The sequence below is a fragment of the Melozone crissalis genome, unplaced genomic scaffold (genome assembly GCF_028551555.1).
Source record: "Melozone crissalis strain CALT ecotype California unplaced genomic scaffold, PUWL_Pcris_2 ptg000035l_1, whole genome shotgun sequence".
Classification (NCBI taxonomy): Eukaryota; Metazoa; Chordata; class Aves; order Passeriformes; family Passerellidae; genus Melozone; species Melozone crissalis.
The window spans coordinates 10,376,380-10,389,519 of record NW_026535813.1 but is presented as its reverse complement, the minus strand read 5'-3'; the positions used below and the strand labels follow the sequence as shown (position 1 = coordinate 10,389,519).

At 45.9% G+C, this 13,140-nt stretch overlaps 1 protein-coding gene across 3 annotated transcripts in view; it reads right to left on the bottom strand.

Moving 5' to 3' along the window:
* LOC128941430 (ubiquitin-associated protein 2-like) overlaps window positions 1-13,140 on the bottom strand; it is a 189,180-nt gene that overhangs the window by 162,149 nt on the left and 13,891 nt on the right. The window lies entirely within an intron of this gene.

The window sequence follows — 13,140 nt, the reverse complement described above, 5'->3', positions numbered from 1 at the left end:
GTCAGCCATCCCTGAAATACTGAGAAATAAATTACACGGCTTTATATAACTCCCTGCAGATTTCACAGTTTTTGTCATGGTTTAAGAGCGGCACCCCCTAATTTGGTGCCGCACGACCACCACCACACTCACTTCCCTCTCCCCTCCAGTGGGAGATTTAAGAGGCAGAGATTATGGGTTAAGATAAGAACAATTTACTGGAAACAGCATCGAGATAAAAAAACAAACAGTAACAGCAACAATACTAATAACAAAAGCATACAAAAACCCCACATTCACCAACTGACCTGGCACCACACAACCCCCCAAGAAAATGAACAAAATGGCGGGGGGACCCTCTGCAAGCCACCTTTTTCTTCCTGATGGTAAGCAACATCCCCCTCCTCCTCAGAAGTGAGAATTCCTTACTGCTGCCCCCCCCCCAGCAGTGAGATGCACCCAGAGGCTCTAGGATCCATGCCCTCACAACTACTTTGGAATAATTCACTGTTCTGGCCAAAAAAACAGGACATTATCTACCCCTTGTTCTATACCATCTAGCTCATGTCCAGATCTTATACCTTCCAAATATATACGTATGTATATATAAAAAATATACACAAGCAAACATATAATTTCTATTGTCAATGGCCAACCTCCAAGATGTCTTTAGAGTTAATTTAGTCTGACTGTGGGTTCTATCTGTCCTAGATGCCTTCCAGGGGAGGAGGGCTGGTGTGCTATCATCTGGCTGCTGCATCAGGAGCTCATGACTTGTGTATCTGGAGCAGTCCATCCTCATTGTCCATGGTAGCTATGGCACAGTGGCAGAATCATTCAGCAACCGATATTATACAATTCAACATTAGAGACTGTTCTCACCCAAAATCAAATTCCCTTGAGGCACACATCACATTTCCCCATTCCTCTGCATTACCAACCAAGTACACCCAGGTCCCTGAGCAAAAACAATCCCACAGATGGGTTTGCCTTTCCTTGAGGCAGGACTAATCCAAACTGTCTTCCCCCTAACATATTTCTCATATGCACCATGGGGACTTTATCCCCTTCTATGGTATATGGAAGTTTTGATTGGGCAGGGCCAGCTCAACTGGTAGAGCTCTAGTGTTAACTAACCAGGTGGCCTTTGCTAAATGTAGATCCCAATGTTTGAAGGTCCCACACCCCCTCACTACTTTAAATGTGTTTTTTAACAGTCCATCGTACCATTCAATTTTCCCAGAGGCTGGTGCATGATAGGGAGTATGATACATCCATTCAATTCTGTGCTCTCCAGTTCAGCTGTCTATGAGGTTATTTTTGAAATGAGTCCCATTGTCCAGCGCAATTCCTTCTGGGGTGCCATGTGGCCACAGGACTTGCTCTTCAAGGCCCAGGATGGTGTTCCGGACAATGACATGAGGCACAGAGTATGTCTCCAGCCATCCAGTGTTTGTTTCCACCATTGTCAGCACACAGTGCTGGCCTTGGTATGTTTGTGGCAGTGTGATGTAATCAATCTGCCAGGCCTCCCTATACTTATATTTTGACCATCGTCCCCCACACCACAGAGGCTTTGCCCACTTGGCCTGCTTGCCAACAGCACATGTTTCACAGTTATGGATAATCTAGGATATAGTGTCCATAGTTAAGTCCACATCTTGATAACAAGCCCATCTGTATGTTGCATATCTTTCCTGATGACCTGATGCATCATGAGCCCATTGAGCCAGAAATAATTCACCCTTATGTCACCAGTCCAGATCCACCTGAGACACTTTAATCTTGGTGGCTTGATCTACCTCACCTCTTTTCCACATGCACCCAAGAGTCATACTACTGAAGAACATCACATCTACATGATGTACTTTTACAGTCAATTTCTCAACCTGAGCAGCCATGTCTTGCCATGATTCAGCAGCCCAGATGGCTTTCCCTCTGTGCTGCCAAATAGTGTTTTTTCCATTGGTCCAACCACCCCCACAAAGCATTTTCTACCATCCACAAGTCAGTGGGGAGGTGGAATGCTGATCATTTCTCTCCTTCAGCAATATCCAAAGTCAAATTGATGGCTTTCAGCTCTGCAACGACTTGATCTACCTTGGCCCTCAATAGCTTCTGCAACTCACCGTGTATGAATCCATAAGTCAGCTTTCTGTGTTTGATGTATCCCTACGACATGGCAGAAATCATCAAGAAAGAAATTGTACTGTTTTTCATTTTCTGGTCGCTGACTATATGGTGGGGCCTCCTCAACACATTATGTTTTCCTCTTCCTCCACTAAAATTAGTCTGAAATTCTCACCTGCTGGCCAGTTTGTGATGACTTCCAAGATCCCTGGGTGATTGGGGTTTTGAGCTTGCTGTGTGATTAACACAACCCACTTACTCCACATAACATCAGTGGCATGATGTGTGGAAGGGACTTTCCCTTTGAACATCCAGCCCAGCACTGGCAGTCGGGTTGTCAGGAGGAGCTGTGCTTCAGTGCCAACCACTTCTGAAGCAGCTTGAACCCCTTTATAAGCTGCCAGTATCTCTTTTTCAGTTGGGGTGTAAAAGGCCTTGGATCCTTTGTATCCCTGACTCCAGAATCCCAGGGGTTGTCCTTGGGTCTCCCTAGGTACTTTTTGCTAGAGGCTCCAGAAAGGACCATTCTCCTCAGCAGTGGTGTAGAGCACATTTTTCATATCCTGTATTGTCCTGACTGGCCCAAGGGCTACTACATCAACAATCTCCTGTTTAATTTGTTCAAAAGCTTGTTCTTGTTCAGGACCCCTGTTGGAGGTGAGGAAAAAAAAAAAAAAAGGAAAAAATAATTTCTCTCAGGGAATTTTTCTCCCATTTGTTGCCTAAGAGATGAGAACAACGATATTTAAGAGATAAAATATGTGGCTGGGAGAGGGGAGGGATGCAGTTGGCTGCAGTCTCTTACCTGGGAAGTGAGCTTGGTAGCTGGGGGATTTTTGCTTGGGAAGTGCAGAGATACCAAGAGACTTGGCTGGGGGTCAGGGGCTGGGCTCAGCTCTCACTCGCTTTCGGGATTGGAGGGGGGATAGTTTGTGCTTTTGATGCCAGACTGTTGCTGCCCAGAGGATTCGTTGTCACTGCAGAGTTTCGTCCTTCACTGCTTCTCCTTACTGTGGGTGAGCCTTTGCTTGCAAGAGTGGTCATTGAACTAGGCCTTTTCAACACCGAACCTCACTGGGAGGGACCTTCACCATCTACTTGGGTGCCTCAAGGGTAACCTGGGACCCCAACTCCCTTCCCTTCTCCAGAGGGAGCATCTCCTGGCTTTTTGCAGCAGCTGCTTGCAGGAGCCTGGCTGCCACTGCCCAGCCCCACTATTTTCTGCCACTGTTTAGGGTTTTTGCTACACTTTGCTTGCCACCCCAGGTGTGCTTGCCTCTGCTGCTCCAGCCTACTGCTCTGAGGTTCCTACTACAGTCCATTTCGCCACCCAGAGGGACATTGAGACCAGCTGCTCTCCATGAGTTTGCAAAGGAAGTCCCTTTTCTCTCACTCCCGCCATCTAAGCTACCATTAACCACATGGAAAGAAGCCACTGAGCTCATGCCACAGCGCCCTCTGCAGCCACAGGAGAATCAATGCATCAGCCCTGCCTGGCCAAGAGCCAACAGCACCCCTGCCAGCTGTGAGCAGAACTACATCAAAGGGGAAAGTGCTTGACAGCCAAGAGAAGGCTGTTATTGGATTTCTGGGTTTTTTGTTTGTTGTTGCTGCTGTTGTTGTTGTTTGTTTGCCTTGGTGCATATATATATATATATATTCTAGTAAAGAGCTGTTATTCCTTTTCCCATATCTTTGCCTGAAAGCCCCATAATTTCAAATTATAATAATTTGGAGGGAAGGGGGTCATATTTTCCATTCCAAGGGAGGTTCCCATCTTCCTTAAAAGACACCTGTCTTTTCAACCAAGACAACCCCACCTGAAACTCTTTTTCTTCCATCACACATGATAGAGAGGGTTTACAATCTGACTGTAATCTGGAATATGCATCCTCCAAAAACCCATAGTGCCTAGGAAAGCTTGTGTGTCCTTCTTGCTGCTGGTGGGGACATAACTGCTATTTTGTTGACCACTTCTATTGCCAGAGTTGGGTAGTCATCTGAAGCACTGTTCGTTCTCCTTCTTTCTTTGACATCACTGCCAGTGAGTTGGTATACAATGATGGCATACTCCATAGGCACTTCTGCCATATGCATTGTATACACCAGACTGCATCTGGATCTACAGGAGACTGCTCATTATTTTAATCCCTATAGAGTACCTCCAGCACAGCTAATTCTCTCAGGTACTAGATACCCTGCTCCATGGCATTTCACCTGCTTGAATGCACTATTAGAAACTTTTTGAGAGAATACCTTTCCCTCACTCTTGACAGGAGTCACCTATAGAGGCTGAAATTCCCCGGAGCACGGCGAACAGGAGCGGGGCATGTCTCTGGGGGCACAGCACAGCAGTTTGCGCAGTAGTTTGCACAGGCAGGGCAAGCAGGCAGGGTTGCAGGTTCCTCCTGCTAGTGAGGTTTTTTGTTTGTTGTTTCTGTTGGTTGGTTAGTTTTTGGGGGTTTTTTGTTAGTAATGGTTTTTACATGATTAAAAACTGCAATCAGTAAAAGTGTATGTAGCCAAGTAGAACCCTCCAAAAAGGATGCGTCTGTCCAGATGCATTCCTGCGCAGTGTTTGAGCTTATCAGTGGTTCCAGGGGGCGTTGCAGAAGAAGCCTGCCTGTGGTGGTGAAACACCAGGCCAGAGGCCTTACAAACTGAATCCTGACTCGAGCCAACAGAAGCCCTGAGAAAGCTGACAGCTCTTCATGAGAACAGTCCTGAAGCAGTGAAAAACAACTTGTTTTCCTTGAGAAAGAAGTCTAGGACTGTGGAAAAAAACCTGCTTGCCCTGAGAAAGAACTGTGAAAGGACTGTGAAAAACACTAGCCACCTGTAAAAACTGTTTTTACACTGTTAGGTAGAAAAATGAAAACTATGTGTTACAAACAACTCTTTCTGCACGTACACACCGGGGGATTGAGTGACCAATCATTACAGGGTAACAACTTGTTACTGACCAATTGGGGATAGACATGGGATGTTCTTTAAAAACTCTATATAAAGAGATATGTGAATAAACCAGGATCTTTTTCCTTCTTTGCTCCATAAAAGTGTGTCCTGCATCTTTCTTTAAGGAGCTCTACAGCGACACCTGCCAGCAGTGTGAACAGGTGAATGATCTCCTTTCACTGGTGCCTGAGCTTAGGGAGGAAGTTGAAAGACTATGAAGTATTAGGGAAAGTGAAATGGAAATAGATTGGTGGAGTTGTGCCCTTCCATCCTTGAGGGAGACCTATCAGGAGTCAAAAGACTCCCCTGCCTCTCACTGTCAAGCAATAGGAGGACACCTGGTGGATGAAGGGGAGTGGAAATGGGTCCCTACTAGGTGAGGTAATAAAAATTCCTCCTGACCCCTATCACCTACCCAGATGCCACTTCAGACTAGGTATCGGCCCTGGATCTAGAGTCAGCCAGAGGATGTAGAAGAAAATAATCTGCCTGGAGAGCCTCCCAGTTATGCTTAATCTGTCAGACAGATCACCACCTCTACCATTAAAATGAAAAGAAGGGTAGTTGTAGTGGTGACTCCCTTCTGAGGGGAATGGAGGGCCCCATGTCAACTGGACCCAACTGTTGCCTTCTGATACAAGGCAGGCGACCTGGTTCAGACGAACAGCACGGCAGCCCTCTCACTAGGGCCACTCGGGCCAATGACACACGCAGACATCAATGTGATGGACGGTCAAAAGGCGTTTATTATCTCGTCTCTTGGGTTTTTATAGTCTAGGGGGTCTCTACGTCAGCATGGGTCTGTCTTTACCTTCTATGGTTAGTAAGAGGTGGACTGTTACTGGGTAGGGGATGGAAAGTTACTGGAATTTGGTTAGGCGGGTTACATTCCTATGTTAGTTTCTTATCTATGGGAGGCAGATGGTCTTATCTAGGGGGATCTGAGGGTCCTGGCTTTCCGTGACATCGCGAGATCTTCCGCGGCGCCTTTCCCTGTCTACCACACCCAACCCATAGAGAGGTTTGCTGCTTTCCTGGGGCCCAGGCACAGGATATTACTGAGAGACTCTCTGGGCTGATTCAGCCCTCTGACTAATATCCACTGCTGATACTCCAGGCTGGCAGTGATGAAATTGAAAAGAGGAGTGTCGGGGCAATAAAAAGAGACTTCAGGGCACTGGGTCAAGTGGTTGATAGGGAAGGAGCACAAGTAGTGTTCTGCTCAGTCCCTTTAGTGGCGGAGAAAATCACTGAAAGGAATAGGAGAACCCATGTTATTACCAAGTGGCTCAAGAGTTGGTGTCATCAGTGGAATTTTAGGTTTTTTGATCATGGGGCAACTTTTTCGGCACCTGGCCGGCTGGAACTGGATGGGCTCCATCTCTCTGTTAAGGATAGAAGGATTTTAGCTTATGAACTGGCAGAACTTATTGAGAGGGCTTTAAACTAGGTTTGAAGGGGGAAGGGGATGCAGCTGGGCTCTCTGGAAGCAGGCCCAAGGGTGGTAAGCCTGAGATAGGGGTGAAATCAGTAGCCTAGCTGAAGTACATGTATACTAATGCATGCAGCATTAGTAACAAACAAGAAGAGCTGGAGGCCATGGTGCAGCAGCAAAGCTATGATGTTGCCATCACAGAAACATGGTGGGACAATTCACATAACTGGAGCACTGCACTGAATGGCTACAAGCTCTTCAGGAGAGACAGGAAAGGGAGAAAGATGGAGGGGTGGCCCTTTATATTACGGAGGCTTTGGACGCCATAGGTATTGAAACTAATGACGATGAAGTTGAATGCCTATGGGTAAGAATTAAGGGGAAGGCCAACAAGGCTGACATCCTACTGGGAGTCTGTTATAGTCCACCCAACCAGGAAGAAGAGGTGGACAACTTATTCTATAAGCAGCTAGAGAATGTTCCAGGATCACCAGCCCTTGTTCTTGTGGGTGATTTTAACCTAGCAGACTTAATACAGCAGAAAAGAGGCAGTCCAGGAAGTTCTTAGGGTGTGTGGAGGACAACTTTTTGTCACAGCTGGTGAGTGAGCCCACCAAGGGAAGCACTATGTTAGACCTGTTGTTTGCAAATAGAGATGGGCTGGTGAGAGATGTGGTGGTTGGAGGCTGCTTGGAGCATAGTGATCATGAAATTATAGAGTTCTCGATATTTGGTGAAATCAGGAGTAACATCAATAAGACTTTTACAATGGACCTCCAGGAGGGCAGACTTAGGCGTATTTAGGAGACGTATTCAGAGAGTTCCTTGGGAAGTAGCCCTTAAAAACAAAGGAATCCAGGAAAGGTGGGCATGCTTCAAAACAGATCTTGAGGGCAACAGGAACAGATTATCCCTGTGTACCAAAAGATGAGTCGATGACACAAACATCCAGCCTGGAGGGGCAATGAAGTTTCGAAGGAACTCAGGAATAAAAAAAAAGATGTATCATCTTAGGAAGGAGGGTCAGGTTTCTCTCAAAGTATTCAAGGGGGTTGCTCAGGCAGGTAGGAAAAAAATTAGAGAGGCCCAAGCTCAGTTTGAACTTAATTTTGCAACTTTTGTAAAGGATAATAAAAAATGTTTTTACAAATACATTAATGGTAAAAGGAAGGGTAAGACCAACCTTTGTTCTCTATTGGATGCGGGAGGGAACTTAGTAACTGCAGATGAGGAGAAAGCATAAGTGCTTAATGCCTTCTTTGCCTCAGTCTTTAGTGGGAAGACAGCTTGTCCTCAAGACAACTGTTCTCCTGGGTTGGTAGATGGTGTCAGAGAGCAGAATGGTCCCCTTGTTATCCAAGAGGAGGCAGTCAGAGAACTGCTGAGCTGCTTGGATGTTTATAAATCTATGGGCCGAGATGGGATCCATCCCAGGGTGATGAGGGAGCTGGCAGATAAGCTTGCAAAACTGCTCTCCATCATTTACCAACAGTCCTGGCTCAATGGTGAGATTCCAGACGACTGAAAGCTGGCCAATGTGACACCCATTAACAAAAAGGGTAGAAAGGAGGATCCTAGTAATTATAGGCCAGTTAGCCTGACCTCAGTACCTGGTAAGGTAATGGAGCAGTTTATTTTGAGTGTCATTGCACAGCACTTAGAGGATGGCCAGGGTATCAGACCCAGCCAGCACTAGTTTAGGAGAGGTAGGTCATGTTCGACCAACCTGGTCTCCTTTTATGGCCAGGTGACCCACCTGGTGGATGCAGGAAAGGCTGTGGATGTTGTCTATTTAGAGTTCAGCAAGGCCTTTGACACTGTCTCCGACAGTGTACTCCTGGAAAAGCTGGCAGTCCACAGCTTGGACAGGTGCACTCTTTGCTGGGTTAGGAACTGGCTGGATGGCCGGGCCCAGAGAGTGGTGGGGAATGGTGTTGCATCCAGCTGGCAGCCAGTCACTAGTGGTGTCCCTCAGGGGTCTGTGCTGGGGCCAGTTCTGTTCAATATTTTTATTGATGACATGGATGAGGGTATTAAGTCTTTCATTAGTAAATTTGCAGATAACAATAAGCTGAGAGCATGTATCAATCTGTTGGAAGGTAGGAGGGCTCTGCAGAAAGACCTGGAATGGTTGGATAGATGGGCAGAGTCTAATAAGATGACATTTAATAAGTTCAAGTGCCGAGTCCTGCATTTTGGCCACAATAATCCCCTGCAACACCATAGGCTGGAGACGGTGTGGCTGGACAGTGCCCAGGCAGAAAGGGACTTGGGGGTACTGGTCAACAACCGACTGAACATGAGCCAGAAGTGTGCCCTGGTGGCCCAGAAGGCCAATGGCATCCTGCCTGTATCAGGAACAGTGTGGCCAGCAGGAGCAGGGAGGTAATTCTTCCCCTGTACTTGGCACTGGTGAGGCCGCACCTTGAATACTGTGTCCAGTTCTGAGCCCCTCAGTTTAGGAAGGATGTTGAGACGCTTGAGCGTGTCCAGAGGAGGGCAACAAGGCTGGTGAGGGGCTCGGAACACAAGTCCTATGAGGAACTACTGAGGGAGCTGGGGTTGTTTAGCCTGGAGAAAAGGAGACTCAGAAGTGATCTTATCACTCTCTACAACTTCCTGAAAGGTAGTTGTAGTCAGGTGGAGGTTGGTCTCTTTCTCCAGACAGCAACTGACAGAACAAGAGAACACAGTCTTAAGCTCCACCAAGGGAAATATAAATTGGATATTAGGAAGAAGTTTTTTACAGAAAGGGTGATAAAGTACTGGAATGGTCTGCCCGGGGAGGTGATGGAGTCACCATCCCTGGATGTATTTAAAAAAAAACTGGACATGGCACTTGGTGCCATGGTCTAGTTGAGGTGTTAGGGCTGGGCTGGACTCGATGATCTTAAAGGTCTCTTCCAACCTAGTAATTCTGTGTCTTCTTCCTAATTTTCTGGTCAATGCACACATCCCAGAACAGGGATCCTGGTTGCTTGGCCACCATACCCCAGGATCAGAGCAGCCAGGTCACCATGGACTCACCCAACTGGCAGCTGAAATCTTTTCACATATCTTGCAGCTCATCCAGGGATAGGAATCAAGTGATTATCTCTGGTCCTGACTCTTCCTCCTGTTGTGTGGGCCCTGCTTCATCTTTAACCCTCACTAAGTGAAATTATTCGGCCTTGGATATTTTTTTTCTGTATAGGTATGACTGCTACCAACATAGGTTGTTCCTCTTTTTCAACTGCAGTTTGAGTGGCCACAGTGTCAGTTGCTCTGCTTTCCTCCTCCTTCCCCTGAGGGTGCTGTCTAGTGACAAGCAGTGTCCAATAAATAGTAGCCAGGGCCCAGAACACTGCAACAAGTTGGTCCCCTGTGGAGCGGTCACAGCATTATCCTTGCAAATATTCTGTCATTTTAACAGGGTCCTATATTTGTTCAAGGGTGAACTTCCAAACCATTGGGGCAAAGAATTTCCCTCAAAACTGGCTCATTTTCTCTCACATTCCATGCCACTCATGACTATCCATCTACCCTTATGGCAGATCTCTGAATAACCTCCCTAGATAGTTCTTTCTTGATTCTGAACATGGTGTAGACTGCACTGAGGAGACCTGGCAAACTTAGCAACAAGAAGAGGCTTTCCTTAACATCCAAAGGAAATTGAAAATTCTCAAAAGCTGATGTAACAGGCCTGAAGCAGGAAGACAGGGTAAAAAGCTGGGGAAAATCATCCTTCCCTCTTTCCCCCACAGACTAGGTGTTGCAGTGTGTCTTAAGCTTCCGGGTCCCTTCCCCAGGTGTGCCAATATCCCCCTCTCCCTTCCCTCTCGCCCCTTGCTGAGTGAGTCCTGTCAATCAGGCTTAACATTCCAGCAAGGCGTCGTGTGGTTGGTCAAGTTCAAAGGATGCTCCTCAGGCCTGGGGGTCATTGGCCTGTCTAGGTGTCCCTCGTCCCTTGAGACCCTGCCCCTTTCACCTGGTTGGTGCTCACCTGTCCCCTCCCCTTCCCCTGTCCCTGAGCTTAAAAAGGTAATCAGGCCATGCGGTCACGATTCTGTTGGAGCAGTTGCCTACATTCAGACCTCTGTAACCATGGAATAAACCTCTGGATTAAACCCTCCAGCAGAATCCATCTCCTTTTTCTCCTCACCATTTGCCTGAAGTCTTCCTCCTGAGGTAAACGGAGTTCCTAACAAGCCTGGACTTGCTCAGTGCCCTGCTGCAACCACCAGCAAGCCACAGGTATCTCTGGGGTGATTACACCACAGTTGCTGCCTTTGGCCTAGCAGCGAGGGTCAGACTGGCCCAGGCATAATCTAACTGGTAATATTGGGATTCTTATTCCAATAACTAGGTATGGTTATTAATGAATTTCTAGAGGTAGCACCCAAGGCCATGGCAGGAGAGCAGCACGGAAGACACATCCCTAATGGCCCTCATTGCCCTTGACGTTATAATGTCATAAACTGATATCACACAGTACAGCAACAAAGCAATCCTGATCCCTATCCCTGCTCTGAGAAGGAGCAGTGACAAGCACATAGTGCATATACTGAAACACATACAGGGTTAGGTACCACAACCATGTGAACAGACCAAGCAACATTGTGCCTAGTGGCTCCATACATAATACAACAAATTCTTAGATCAAAATTGCTTCCCAACGACTCTGGGCAAGTCTGTTATCTCAACACTTCATGCCTCACACTGGGTGTCAATTAAAGGCTGTTGTGGTTTAGGAGCAGCACTCCTTAATTTAGAGTGTGTCCCATTTTCCTCCCCCCACTCGATCCTCCCCTTCAATGGGAGATAAGAAAGGCAGAGATTATGGGTCGAGATAAAACTATTTACTGGAAAAAGCAATGAGATAAGAAAATGAACGGTAACAGCAACAATGCTACTAACAAAAGTACAAAAAGAGGGCGATTTGCATGCAAAAAACCCCAAAAAAATCCCCACATTCATCAACCAACCCAGCACTGCATAACTCCCAAGACAATTAACAAAATGGTGGGGGGACACTCCATGTGCCATCTTTTTCTTCTCGACCATAAACCATGCCCCCTCCCCCCCCTCCTTCTCAGAAGTGAGAATCCCTTCCTTCCACCCCCTGGCAGTGATGTGAGTAGTATAGAATAACAATCTAGGCATGCCCAGATGGCTCCAGGCACTTCTTCCTCATGGCTACTGTGAGAAAAATAACTGTCCTGGCCCAAAACCACAAGAGGTTTGCATTAAAATTTAACTAGGTATTTCCTGCCACAGAATACACATGTTTGTAATATAGTAACACTGAAGTCAACCAGTTTATCCCACACAGCTGAAAACATTTCATTAAGATACTTTTCTTACATGAATGCACAGTCTAAAATACTTGGTAGAGAGATACAGTAATACTTTGTACACTAAGCCAGTGAATGAAAATTGGTTGAAGTTGTTCCTATTCAGTCAGATAGGTCAGTGTTTTGGCTTAAGACATGATATTAATCTAGAGAGCTACAGTGTTGACAACAAAAGCAGTCTATTGTTCATAAGGTTACAAAGAAAAAACAGACTGCATTTAATCTCTACATTTCACCCAACAATTTAAAAAACTCCTACCTTTATGATTTGAATATAAAAGATTATTTTATAAAACAATTAACTTAAATACTTACATTCCATCTATTAACAGTGCTAACATACCAAAAATCTATAGCTGTGAACTATGCCACACCCTCCCCTGCAAGGCTACCTCTCTACACACACCATTTGGTATTTGCTGATTCACAGGTACAACTGAGTTGTTTTTGCAATCCTTTGGAAGCTACATGTCTTTGCATGTTTCCATTCCTTCAAGATGCAGATCTGGAGACAAAAGTTGGATGTGCCTGTCTTTGAATGCCTCGTTACTGACTATTCCAAAGAAGAGAGCCTTTTGAAGGCAGAATTTTTTGCCAGTCAGACATTACTTAAGTACATTAGCTCTGCTATGCACTTTCGCAATGTAATTCATTTAATACCCACTTCCTCACACAATCGGCACTGTACCCAAGTTATTAATTTTCATTCCTCCTGCTCTAAGAAGAAACAAGCCTCTTTCCACTTCAACCCATGAAAATCAAACCAACTACACATCCCTTGATTCCACATCAAATCCATTATCAACACCTTTCCTATCTCTTCTACAGGAGAAGATTGTTGTACCTAAAACTCTGCAGTATTCTTTTTCCAAAGTTCTTCTCATCAAGTCTTCTATGCTGAATGCCTTCTCTTACCAAAAAGCCTCTAAGGTGGCTTGTACTTTCTCTGATTGGCTACCAAAAACAGAAGGCAAGCCTGACAACCAGATCTACCCCCAAAAAACAACAGAAGTACACATCAAATCCTTCCCTGAGAGCCATACAGATGGAATCTTGTGGTCTCCTACTGCCAAGGTACATCCTGCAGAATCCAGCATACTCCCACTCTCAAAAGGCTGACATGAATCGATCTGGGAAAACAGGTCTCCATAGCCAGAGAACACAAGCCTGCTACACAGGAAATTACCATAGAAGTCATCTGTGTAAATTCTTTTAAGTTGTTCTGAGACCAAGACATAACAAGGAACAAGGGAGAGGAACATACCTAAATTAAAGGTGGATGAAATGCTTATGGAATCAAAGGATAAC